Here is a 12,108-nt window from a genome sequence, read left to right on the forward strand (position 1 = left end):
AGGGGACTGCCGGCTAGGGCCAGTAGGGTCCTCCCCAAGACTCTCCTCCGACGCCTGTTCTGAAGGCTCGACCTGGTACTGACTGTCGGCTTCCCGCAGTATAGTATCACTGGGGGTGCCGCTTGAAGAAGGGGAAGAGTAATAAGTTGGATTTAGGGGAAGTTCAGAAGAAGGGTTTGGGGGGTGCTCAGAAATTGCTGGCAGGCACCCTAATGGAGCCGTCAGAATTTACAGTTTCACTGTCCGAATGGTAAAAGGAACTATCCAGCCTATATCTCCTCGTTGTCTGCTTTGTTCGAGCCATCGTGTCCTGCATATGCACAGACACTGTCGGATTTGGAGATTTACTTAAAGGAAAGTTCTCGAACGAGAATTCGGCACTCCTAGTTCTAGATTCAGCCGTCCCCAGTGACCGGCTGATCGCTAACCTAGGTCGTGCCGTGTACGTTTAGAAAACCATTTGATAAATGAAAAATGAAAGAAAGAATAAAAGAAAAGAGGAGGCGGTTATATTAGAAGAAGGTATTACGAGACGCCTAGTTGGCTGAAGCAGACAGACAGAAAGTCGAGCGTCGGATGCTTGACAAAGTTTAAGTCTTTGAGAGTCTTTGAAAGTCAAAAGTCCAAAGATCTTCCAAGATTCGCAAAGGTGTGAAAACAAAAATGAAGTCAAACCCTCCTATTTATAGAAAGGGGAAACCCTAATTTTTCCCCCCAAAATGCAATTTGAAATTTCGTCCAGTCGGATGATGACACCTGTCACAGGTTCCATGTGCAATGCACGTGACCCTTGTGAGGGGCAAATGATTTGGGTATTTTTACCCGGCCAGGTGGCCCAATCAGAAATTGCCATGTGTCATTAGTAAAGGTGCCATCTAGACCTATGAGATGATGACACGTGGTGGGAGGACATTCTTCTGTCCTAAAAAGATTGATGATCCAGCATGGACCATTCAGAGGGCGACGCGTGTCACCCTAAAACATGCCCAAAAGCCTTTTGGGCTCAGTGACACGTGTCATTCAGACATTGCCTCTGGAATGGCGGCCTTCAAGGGCCCAAACCTTGAGGCGCCGTTTTGCGGCATGACCTAATCCCTAGGTCACCAGATCCTAGGGAGGGCACACTTTCCAAAAGGACCCTATAAATAGGGACAGTTCTTACATTTATGACAGGACAGATACACGCAATACGAGACAACACGTCAATTACTCATTTATTACAGAGTTGTCGTTTTCAAGGAACAGACAACACTTTACCTGAGCTTGGAATCCGAGCAGATAACTTTACTTCCGCACGTTTTATTACCGAATACTTACTAACTTAATCTTTGGAGGCGGACCACCGACCATCCGGTTGTCCGTTTGCTTTGCAGGTACAGGCGTCCTTTGCTGAATCCAGTCTCAGTGTTGTAACTCTCCCAAGGGACAAAAACCCCCGAAACAGACGTCCTCACAAGGTCTAGGAGAATGCAACCTCCCATCTCTACACAACCTATTCCTATTGTACAACATGTCCCCATACCAATTACAGAGGACAATGATATTGTCAAACCATTCAAGAAGACCAAGGTCGAAATGAATGTATGGAAACTTCTAGCTACATCTCGAGAACATAGGCTAGCGGTAATGAATGCCTTGGATAAGATAGGGATAGATTTCGAAACCACTCCTGAGGGGTTGGCTAACTTCCTTACGAGTGATCTCCCTAGTCCTATCAATCTAATCACCTTTTCTGACAAAGATTTACCTCCAGAAGGTGACAAACATTACAAGGCTTTAAACATCACAGTAGTTTGCAAGAGGATAAACGTCTCAATGACTCTTGTAGACAATGGATCGGCAATCAATGTATGTCCGCTTAGAACTGCGAGGATGCTAGGCAACAGGGATGAAGACTTAACCCCGTCAACACAAGGAATAAGAGCCTACGACAATACTCGTCGCCAAGCTCTTTGATAAATCACTATGAATGTAACGGCGGGAGCAATAGAGCATGACACTACCTTCCAAGTGGTAGATATTAAGACTTCCTTCAACCTATTGTTGGGACGCCCTTGGCTTCATGACCTCAAGGTCGTCCCTTCATCTCTTACCAACAAGTAAAAGCTATAGTTGGAGGGATCCCTATTACAATCGATGCTTCACCGATGAGGATCAAAGTCATTGAAAATCCGATTATTAATGTGGAGCACGACGAGAATGATGAAGATTTGTGGGGCTTTAATGAAGAGGTGTCCTTAATCGAGGAGGATGAAAGGACCCCTCATTGTCATGACCCCCACTCTAATATGACGGTAAATGCTATTCTCAAGAGACGGGGACACTTTCCTAGAATGACTCTAGGAAAGAAAAAGGAGATAGCAAAACAAATGGAATTAATTACCTGGCCTCCCTAAGTTAGTTACTTTCGGACTTGGTTTAGAACCGACTTGGGAAGATCTTAGCGAGCCAAGGAAAAGTCTAAGGCGCGTAGGAACGCTCGCACCCAAAAGAAAGCAATCCTAATGGACCAGTATCCTCTTACTCTCAACGGACAATTTATAAGAGAAGGGGAGGACTATCCATGCTATGAATTTCCCGAACCTTTCATTGTAAACGGCATAAGGCAACCTGGGTTCGAAATCTTTCTGGATTGTTACTTTCTAGATGAGATCCCAACTCCTATTCACGAGGAGAAAGCACCCCCATGCTTTGACTTTAATGTCATGGGACTACTCTTTGGGCGTGAAAAGGATGAGCTAAAATATATAGAGGATAATTCCTTGCTCATTCAAACGTCCTACAAAGCGAGAACTTTGACCCTTCGAAGCTAATCACTCCAGCAAAGGGTTTAATGCAAGGATGGCGCAAGACGGTCAAGGTGACTACTCCGAGTGGAAGAAAAATCTCAATAACAACAGGGCAAGGGCCAATGTTTGAGGACTCGTCAAAGTCAGAGTCTTTTCCTGTAGAGTCTTCTAATTCCTTAGCTATAACACCCCATATTTCTAGTTCTTCTATTTCTACTCCTAGGATAGTTAGCAATCAAGTCCCTGAGGACATTTCTTATTCGATGTAATGGTTTTAGAATTCAATAATATATCTTCTTTCGCTTACTCCTCTTGTTTTTCATTAACCCAAGATGACGAGCATTGCTTAACTAACAATGAAAATGACAAATAAATTATTAAAGCAATGGAAACACTTGAAAGGAAAAAACCGGTCATTGAGGATATTGAAACGGTTGATATCTCAAATGATTCAACTATTAAAATAGAAGTTAAAATCGTATTAACGCTTAATAAAGAAGAAAGAAGCAATTTAATTAATCTACTCAAAGATTTTATCGTTGTATTTGCTTGGTCATATGAAGATATGCCAGGCATTAATAGAGAAATAGCTCAACACACTATACCACTAATTCCAGGGATGAAACCTGTAAAACAAAAGTTGCGTCGAATGAAACCCGACGTAGCTCTTAAAATAAAAGAAGAAGTTCAAAAGCAAATAACTGCAGGTTTTATTAGGGTATCCAAATACCCCGAAAGGGTAGCAAATGTGGTCCCAGTTCCGAAGAAGGATGGAAGGGTAAGAATGTGTGTCAACTTTCGAGATTTAAATAAGGCAAGTCCAAAGGAAGACTTCCCTTTACCACACATCGATATCTTAGTAGATAATATAGCAAATCATGCGCTTCTCTCATTTATGTATGGATACGCGGGATATAACCAGATTCTCATGGCAGAAAAAGACATGGAGAAAACAACGTTCATAACACCTTAGGGTACTTACTGTTACACGGTAATGCCATTCGGGTTGAAAAACGCGGTGCTACTTACCAACGAGCAGCAACTGCCCTACTCCATGACATGATGCACAAAGAGGTTGAAGTTTATGTAGACGATATGATTGTGAAGTCAAAAGATCACCCAGGACATCAAGTAGCCTTAAGGAAATTTTTCGAAAGGCTAAGAAAATACAACATGAGGTTGAATCCATCCAAGTGTGCTTTTAGAGTCACCTCAGGCAAGCTCATGGGGTATGTCATAAGCTCTAGAGGAATAGAGATAGACCCAACCAAGATCAAGGCGATCATGTCAATGCCACCGCCCAAAATCGAGAAACAAATTTGAGGATTTATTGGCCAGTTGCAATATATAAGTCGGTCCATATCAAAGTTAACCACGATGTGCGAACTAATATTCAAGAAGCTCAAAAAGAATGTTCCGGTAATATGGGACGATGAGTGTCTAAAATCCTTTGAAAATATCAAAGCATATCTCGTAAATCCTCCCGTATTAGCACCAGCGCTATCAGGGATCCCTCTTAGGTTTTACTTAACAGTCACCCAGGAGACAATGGGGGCTATGCTTGCACAAGAAGAAGAAGGAAAAAGAAAATGCAATCTACTATCTAAGCAAGAAAATGCTCGAGTATGAAGTACGCTACAGATCGCTTGAGAAACTGTGCCTCGTATTGGTGTGGGCCACAACCAAGCTAAGACATTACATGCTCGTGCATACAGTCTTTGTAGTTTCTCGAACGGATCCACTTAACTATCTTTTCGAAAAGTCTACACTCAACGAGCGCATATCAAGGTGGATAGTCAATTTAGCCCAGTTCGATGTAAGATTCATGCCTCAAAAGCCTATCAAAGGATCTGTGGTCTCGAACTTCCTAGCGGATTTCCAATAGAAGATTCAGCGCCAGTACATGACAACGAATTTCCAAACGAAGACTTGATGGTCACAGAAGATGATACTTGGACCTTATACTTCGATGGAGCCTCAAACCAAAAGGGATGTGACGTTGGAGTATTATTAGTATCACTTAAAGAAGAACACGTTCCAACCTCTATAAAGCTAGATTTCGACGTTACAAACAACGCTGCTGAGTATGAGGCATGGGTGGTAGGCCTCGAAACAGCTTTGGCATAGGGAGTGAAGAAATTACGAATATTCGGAGACCCTTCCTTGATCATCAACCAAATTTCAGAAAGATGGATAGTAAGGAGTGAAAGTCTATCCCCTTACCAAACCTATCTAGAAACTCTCACGAACCAGCTGGAAAAGGTAGAATACACCTATCTACCTAGAGAGGAAAACCAATTTGCCGATGCCTTGGCAAGACTAGCCTCAATGGTTTGGATTCCTACGGAAATCGAGCAAATGCCTCTAACCATAGAAAAAAGGCATAAACCAGCTTACATTCAAGCTATAAAAGATGATGAAGTGGTCCAAGATGAAGAAGAAGAAGAACCATGGTATACGGATATACTCAGTTACGTTACCAAAGGAGAATATCCTCCACATGCTGACAAAAGAGCAAAACGAGCATTAAGACTCTTGGCTTCCCAATACACTCATAGACAACGAGTTACACAAAAGGGTACCTAAGGGTCGAGCTATTTTATGTGTAGGAAAAAAGGAAGCCCAAAGAGCTATGAGGATAGTCCAGGAAGGAATTTGTGGAACCTATGTTAATGGCAAAATGCTAGTCCAAAAGATAATACGAGAAGGGTATTATTGGACTACCATGAATAGGGATTGTCATCAATACGTAAAAAGATGCCCTAAGTGCCAAATTTACGCCAACTTACAACATGTTCCTCCGTCTCTACTCTACACCTACACTTCACCATGGCCATTCTCTACATAGGGAATTGATATAATCGGTAAAATTACCCCTCCTGGGACAGGAGGTCACGAATACATCCTAGTAGCAATTGATTACTTCACAAAGTGGGTTGAAGCACAATCATATGCTAAACTCAATGCAAAACATGTAGCACTCTTTATCGAAAGGAATATTATTTGTCAATACGGTGTCCCACATGAGATGATAAGTGACAATGGAACTCACTTTCAAGCAGAATGTGAAGAATTGTTACAAAAGTATGGTATTCAACACCATCATTCTTCCCCTTATAGACCTCAAGCAAATGGAGCAGGTTAGGCAGCTAATAAAAATATAAAGACTATTATAGAGAAAATGACATAAAATTACAAGAATTGGCCTAACAAACTCCATTTTGCACTTTGGGGTTATCGCACGTCAATTCGTACATCAACATGAAATACGCAATTCTCTTTGGTTTATGGAATGGATGTCGTACAACCTGTAGAGCTACAGATACCATCTCTACGCATTGCACTAGAAAGTAAACTTGATGAAGTCGAATGGACTAGAGCAAGATATGAAGAGCTAATTCTACTTGATGAAAAGCGACTAGAGACTCTACATCATACCCAATGTTATCAAACCCGTATGGCTAGGAAATTTAATAAGAAGGTCAAGACAAGAAACGTCAAAGTAGGAGACTTGGTGTTAAAAGCTCTAAGGAAAAATGTTTTGGATCCAAGAGGAAAATTTAGGCCTAACTGGTCCGGACCATATATCGTCAAAACCATTCTGTCAGGAGGCGCAACAAAACTAACTGATATGGATGGCAATGAATTCTCAAACATGACGAACCTTCAACAACTTAAAAAGTACTACCCATAATTACTTGAGTAGGACACTCAAGAGAGCTACGTTTGGCCTGATTCCTTATGAAAGGATACGTAAGCAACCCTTTAAAGGGTGCGACCACTCTAATTTTAGCAAACCTCGCATCCCAGGAGCAATAGAAATTTGACGGAATAGCAGCACCCCAAAAAGTGGTATGTTGCCGGCCGACAGATTGCAGCGCAAAGCGACAGAGCCTGTCGCTCTACGACAAGCAGCAACATCTGGCGATTGACGCAAAACAGCGGCGCCAATTTTCTGCGAATATTTGGGCAAGTTTCGGTGTATTTTGGAAATTTTTCTACTTCCGTACTCGAGAAAATTTCTGGAAAATAATTAAAGTTGTTTTCATTACTTTAATAAATTAAATAAAAAGTTGATTTAATTTAAAAAGTTGAAATTTCATTAATAAAATAAAGTAAAAATTACATTATTGATGGAATTCAAATAAAAGCTTAATTAAATAAAATTAACTTTAAATTTAAACTAGTCTAATAAATTGGAAGTTAAGAAATGCTTCAATCTTTCTTCTCTTTCTTTGCCCTCTTCCAATTTTTATCTGCATCCTCTTCATCATCCATGACTTTAGCTAGTAGGCATCCTTTAGAGGACCTACATTCAATTTTAGAGTAAATGGTTTTCCCCTTAGCTAGGACTCCATGTTTCTTTTCTACCCAAATCTTCTTTTCTGAGGTGTCAGCTTTTCTTTTCCCTTTATCCTTTGTAGTGTCTTTCTTCTTAGGCATCACGGGTGTTTTAAATTCAACTTTTTCACTCAAGCGTTCCTTAACAGGAATCACTTTGTCACCTAGACGGTTCTTCACATTGGTTCTACTATGATTTTTCTTCATGTCCTTTGTAGGCTTATTAAGAAGCCATCTCTTCACATCATTGGGCAAGGAAGGAGGAACCTTTTGGGTAATCACTTCCCATAAAGGCCTAGCACTCCAATATGTGTCAAACTTCTATACTTCTTGTGAAACAGGGAATTCATAGGGACGATGGAGGTCCCCAGAAGGAATTGTTTGAAGTAGACCATACTGCCTTTTTACCCTGCAGGGATAATAAAAAGCCATCTTGGTTAAGCTTGGAAGACGACAGAAGGGTTGCTTGTTGACACTAACCATCTTCTCAATTTTCCACCATGGGACGACCCACTTAATAGCAAAAATGCAAGAAGCAAAAACTTTACTCCACTCATGGCGACCCATCTTAGAGAAAAGCTTCTTTCGCCTCACAAAGCAATTTGGAGTATATTTCTCAATGTTGTCAGGATGACTAATTAATTCTAGTCTCTCCATTAGCCATATCTACAAAAAAATAAATTCATTGAAAATAATTAGTATTACTATACAAAAATATGTTTTTGATTTCTGTAATTAAAAATATTATTTTTCTACCTGTAATAAAATTGGAGAGCCCCGAAAAGGTGTTTTTGGATTTTTCTTTAATTCATCTAGACTAAGCATAGTCTCTCCAACAATTAATGGCATTAGGTTTCTTCCAGATTCAATTTGCTCCAAAATAATTAATATAATTGCTTAACCCTCATTAGTTCTACCACTAGTGAGAAGATATTGGTTAAGCATGCAAAAGAGAAAAGCCCTTCTTCTATAAACATGAAAGGATTCAGAATAAGGTCTATCAAAGTAGTGGCGTGCAAATTCTTTTAGATTGACTACACTACCATCTACAATATTTGTTAGATATTTGTCTCTTAAATTAAAGAAGAGCTCAAAATCCTTATAATAATATTCATACACTCTAGGGATTACCGCAAGATCTAATGAAGGGAAGCCTAGGATGGCACCAAATTCTTCCAGTAAAGAGCTAATTTCATCACACCCTAATCTAAAGCAATGTGTATCTATGTCCCAATATTCTAAGGCGGTATGAATAAAATCTATGTCAAGATCTACCCCCTTAATACCATAAATACCTCCCATGTGGAAAAAGTCGAGTTCTTCACTACTACAAAAAAGGCCTTAGAGAACTGTTATAATGGGCTTTATAGATCGCCTTAGGGGCGTTCTTCTACTAAGCGATGTATAAAGTATAGAGAACGGGTCATTTAGGCGTTTTATATAATAACAAATGGAGAACGGTTGTTAGTCACAACCGTTCTCTTTTCCCTTCTTAAAATTGTACATCAAAGAAGGAATAAAGAACTGTTTAGGCCACTTAACCGTTCTATATTGCGTTACAATAGAGAACGGTTAAGTTAGATAACAGTTCTCTAATGTATTTTTTAAAAAAAAATAAAAATCCGACCATATCTATTTGATAATTCAAATTACCATGTACGCATTTTATCTTGCATTATTCCTGTATTTTGATAATCTGTATTATTTTTGTATTTTGATAAAATACAGATGTATTTGTTGTATTCCTGTATTTTATCTTGTACATTTATCCTGTAAGAAAATTTTCACATTTCTTATGTAAAATAAATTCATCATCCTGTATAAGTGCAATATAACTTTAAGTATAATAAAATTAACCAAAATATTTCCAGATACGACAAAAGCCATCAAAATATAAATATAATTTAAAACATCCAACCACAATTAAATTGAATTATTCATACAAATTTTATTCTATACAAACAAATACATGAGTTAAATATCAAAACACCTTTCTTATTAATGTTGATTTAGCAAGCAATATTAGTACACAATTCCAGCCAAGTAGCCCAAGCACCATCTGAGCCACCACCACCTCAGCAAACACTTGCTGCTCCACGTCCCAGCCAAGAGACCCAAGGAACCATCCAGGCCACCAGCACACAGCCCCCTTTCCATCCAGCAAGAGTGCGTGGCGCCAGCACAGCCCAAACCATCTCCATCTCCTTTACTGCCACAATCACCATCTCCATCACGAGGAGGTGACAAGCTAATTAGAACAAAAGCCATAACAGGGTCACCTCCAACATCTTCTACAAAGTACTCATCCCCCAAAAAGAAACCTCCAGCAGTTGCAACTAACATCACTCAAAATCCAAAAGACCTCAGAAAGCAAGAAACTTCACAAACACATTTAGAAGAGCCCAAGCCAGTGCCACACATCAACTTCACCTAAAGAACCTAGAAACCAACCAGCTAATAATGAGTCTTCAACAGAAGTTTTTAGCCCAAAATAAGAACCCAAACCATAATGAGTGAAAGTATATAATACATCCTACAAATAGGACAAACAGATACTTAAGGGAAATATGACGATCCTAAGAAAGAAGAACTGAAGGAATAGCTCAATTCTGACATAACAGCTAAAACCATTGAAGGTTAGGGAAGCTTCAGAAAGAGGAAATCCAAAATCCAGAGACACAAACCTCTAAGAGGATTTAGCAACAAAGTCATACAACAACCACAATGCACAAGGAATAAACAACTCACTCGTCTTTAATAGTTGTGTGACAGAAAGAAACCTTGGTGTCCACGTGGTTTTCACAAGGAATAAACAGTTCACAATTGTTTGAGATATTACAAAATCGACAAGATTGTCAAAGGTCGTTGCACCATCTTTTTGTCTGGAATGAGCTCTTATCCAATCCAAATGTCGAAGCACATCTCTAACTTGCTCTCCTTGTTTTTGAAGTTCTTCAGCAGCCTGACAATACGAATAACAAAATGCCCTTTAACAACTAAAAGTCATCCGTTAATTGAATGTTTACTGTTATTCCTTAAACAAAATCAACAAAAACAGAAAACAATCATTGCTAAACTTACAATCTCTTGTTCATAATACAAGTACCTTTTTCGACCTCCTCGATATCTTGAAGTATTCATTTTTGCCCTCTCTCGATTCTTGTCACTTAGTTCCTTTCAATATAATAATGTACAAACAAATTAGTACACAATTTTCAAAGGTTTTTTTTCATAACTATGACTAGCTATTGGCATTATTCAAAGATTACCTTAAACGCAGTACCTAAATTCGTATATCAAAACAGTATCTATATTCGAATAAAAAAGCTTTTATGAGGCTTGATTATTCTTTGGAATCCAGACTGCAGTAGTCTTAATTAGTCGAACATGCATATTAGTCTAGATGCATCAATAAAACATAAATCTTATGACTATTTTAGGTTTCAATTAATTGTCTACTTGTTTACTCTTTTTGCAAATTATGCAGACTGCTTGTTTCTTGACCTGCTTTTGTCTAAATCAATTAAGCCATGTTGATTCACCTGCAATAAAATGTTATTTACATGTCCTGTTCCTAATAAAATGTATAAACCGCGGAAGTAACCATGCACCTTAGCTATAAGTCTATAAACAAAGAGAAGTCAATTCACATTCATAGGGGATACAAGCTCAATTCTGACAGAATAGTTGAACCACTGAAGGTGAGGGAAGCTCTAGAAAGAGGAAATCTTGAGACACAAACCTCCAAGATGATTTAGCAACAAAGTCATACGTCAACAACAATGTACAAAGAATATAAAAACTCACTCGTCTTTAATAGTACCACAGTCCACATGTTATGATTTCCTTCTCTTCTCTCTTCAAAGTCAGCTACACAAATTCCACAAAAACACACTCCTTACTCATCATTGTAAGCATAGTAAAAACCATGACTAGTCTTATACATTACTAGAATCATATTTTATCATCACATTCACATAGTTTCAATCACAAGATCTTATAACCAACCATTTTATGAAAGAAAAGCAAAGCAAATCAATATTTCTAAAATATATTACAAAGTATTTGAAATTAATACAGCACAATAATCCAGTGGTAATCAATTTCCCCTACCCCTCTTTCTTTATCTGATTAGGGTTCTAAATTGAACTTAGGTAAGATTATTTGGCTAAAATTATTTTTATTACTATTGAAATAAATGTAAATTCGACAAAATTAAGGGTAATTTGATTCAACTTACTGCAATTCGGCTGAAATATTTACATACAAACAATCGATTGAATTTATCCCTAAAACTAGAACTTTGAAGCTTTTTTTAATAACCTAAATTCGAATTGCAAATTAATTTACTAGATGAAAACTATGAATTTAATTCAGTTTCCTTCATATTTCGAATGATTTATGTGGTTAGATTGACAAATTAACAAAATTCAACTACTCTATGACAAATAAAATTCGAACCTACCTCAATGTAATGGTGGCTCAGCAAAGTGGTGGTGCTGTAGACATTGTGTGGCGGTGGAGCGGCGGCTCAGCAAAGCAGTAAGTGGCGGTGCATGCAATTGGAGGTTTTTGGTAAACTTGAAGCAATTAAGAAGTATAAAGTATTTTTTTAAGAATATTAAGCAAAGGTATTTTCTAGTGGAATGGAAGTGAAAGTGAAATGAAAGTGAAAGTCCTTATAGCTGATTAGTCGCCTTTGATTAATTTGGGTAAAAAAAAAAATTAATTTTTTTTTATTTTTATAACACTCTGTATATAAATTCCTCCTAAAATTAAAATAAATAATTAAAAAAAATACAAAACGGTTATCAAGATGACCGTTCTATAACCTCTATAATAATTAATTATTATTTTAAATTATTTGGGTGAAAGAAATAGAGAACGGTTAACTATGCTAACCGTTCCATATAAATTAACTTACAGAACGCCTCTTATACAAATACGTTCTATATTCTTCTGAAGAACGCCTACCTTT

The 12,108-nt window shown here is 38.2% G+C and overlaps 1 long non-coding RNA gene across 1 annotated transcript; it reads right to left on the bottom strand.

Moving 5' to 3' along the window:
• Window positions 1-9,017: 9,017 nt before the first annotated feature.
• LOC145637965 (uncharacterized) lies at window positions 9,018-11,776 on the bottom strand. Its single transcript, XR_014114565.1, has 5 exons — window positions 11,596-11,776; window positions 10,938-11,000; window positions 10,237-10,304; window positions 9,879-10,092; window positions 9,018-9,569 (listed from the first exon to the last, which is right to left on the bottom strand). It is a non-coding gene; the product is annotated as an uncharacterized LOC145637965 (long non-coding RNA).
• Window positions 11,777-12,108: the final 332 nt, after the last annotated feature.

Source organism: Chenopodium album, chromosome 7 (assembly GCF_948465745.1).
Source record: "Chenopodium album chromosome 7, dcCheAlbu1.1, whole genome shotgun sequence".
Taxonomy (NCBI): domain Eukaryota; kingdom Viridiplantae; phylum Streptophyta; class Magnoliopsida; order Caryophyllales; family Amaranthaceae; genus Chenopodium; species Chenopodium album.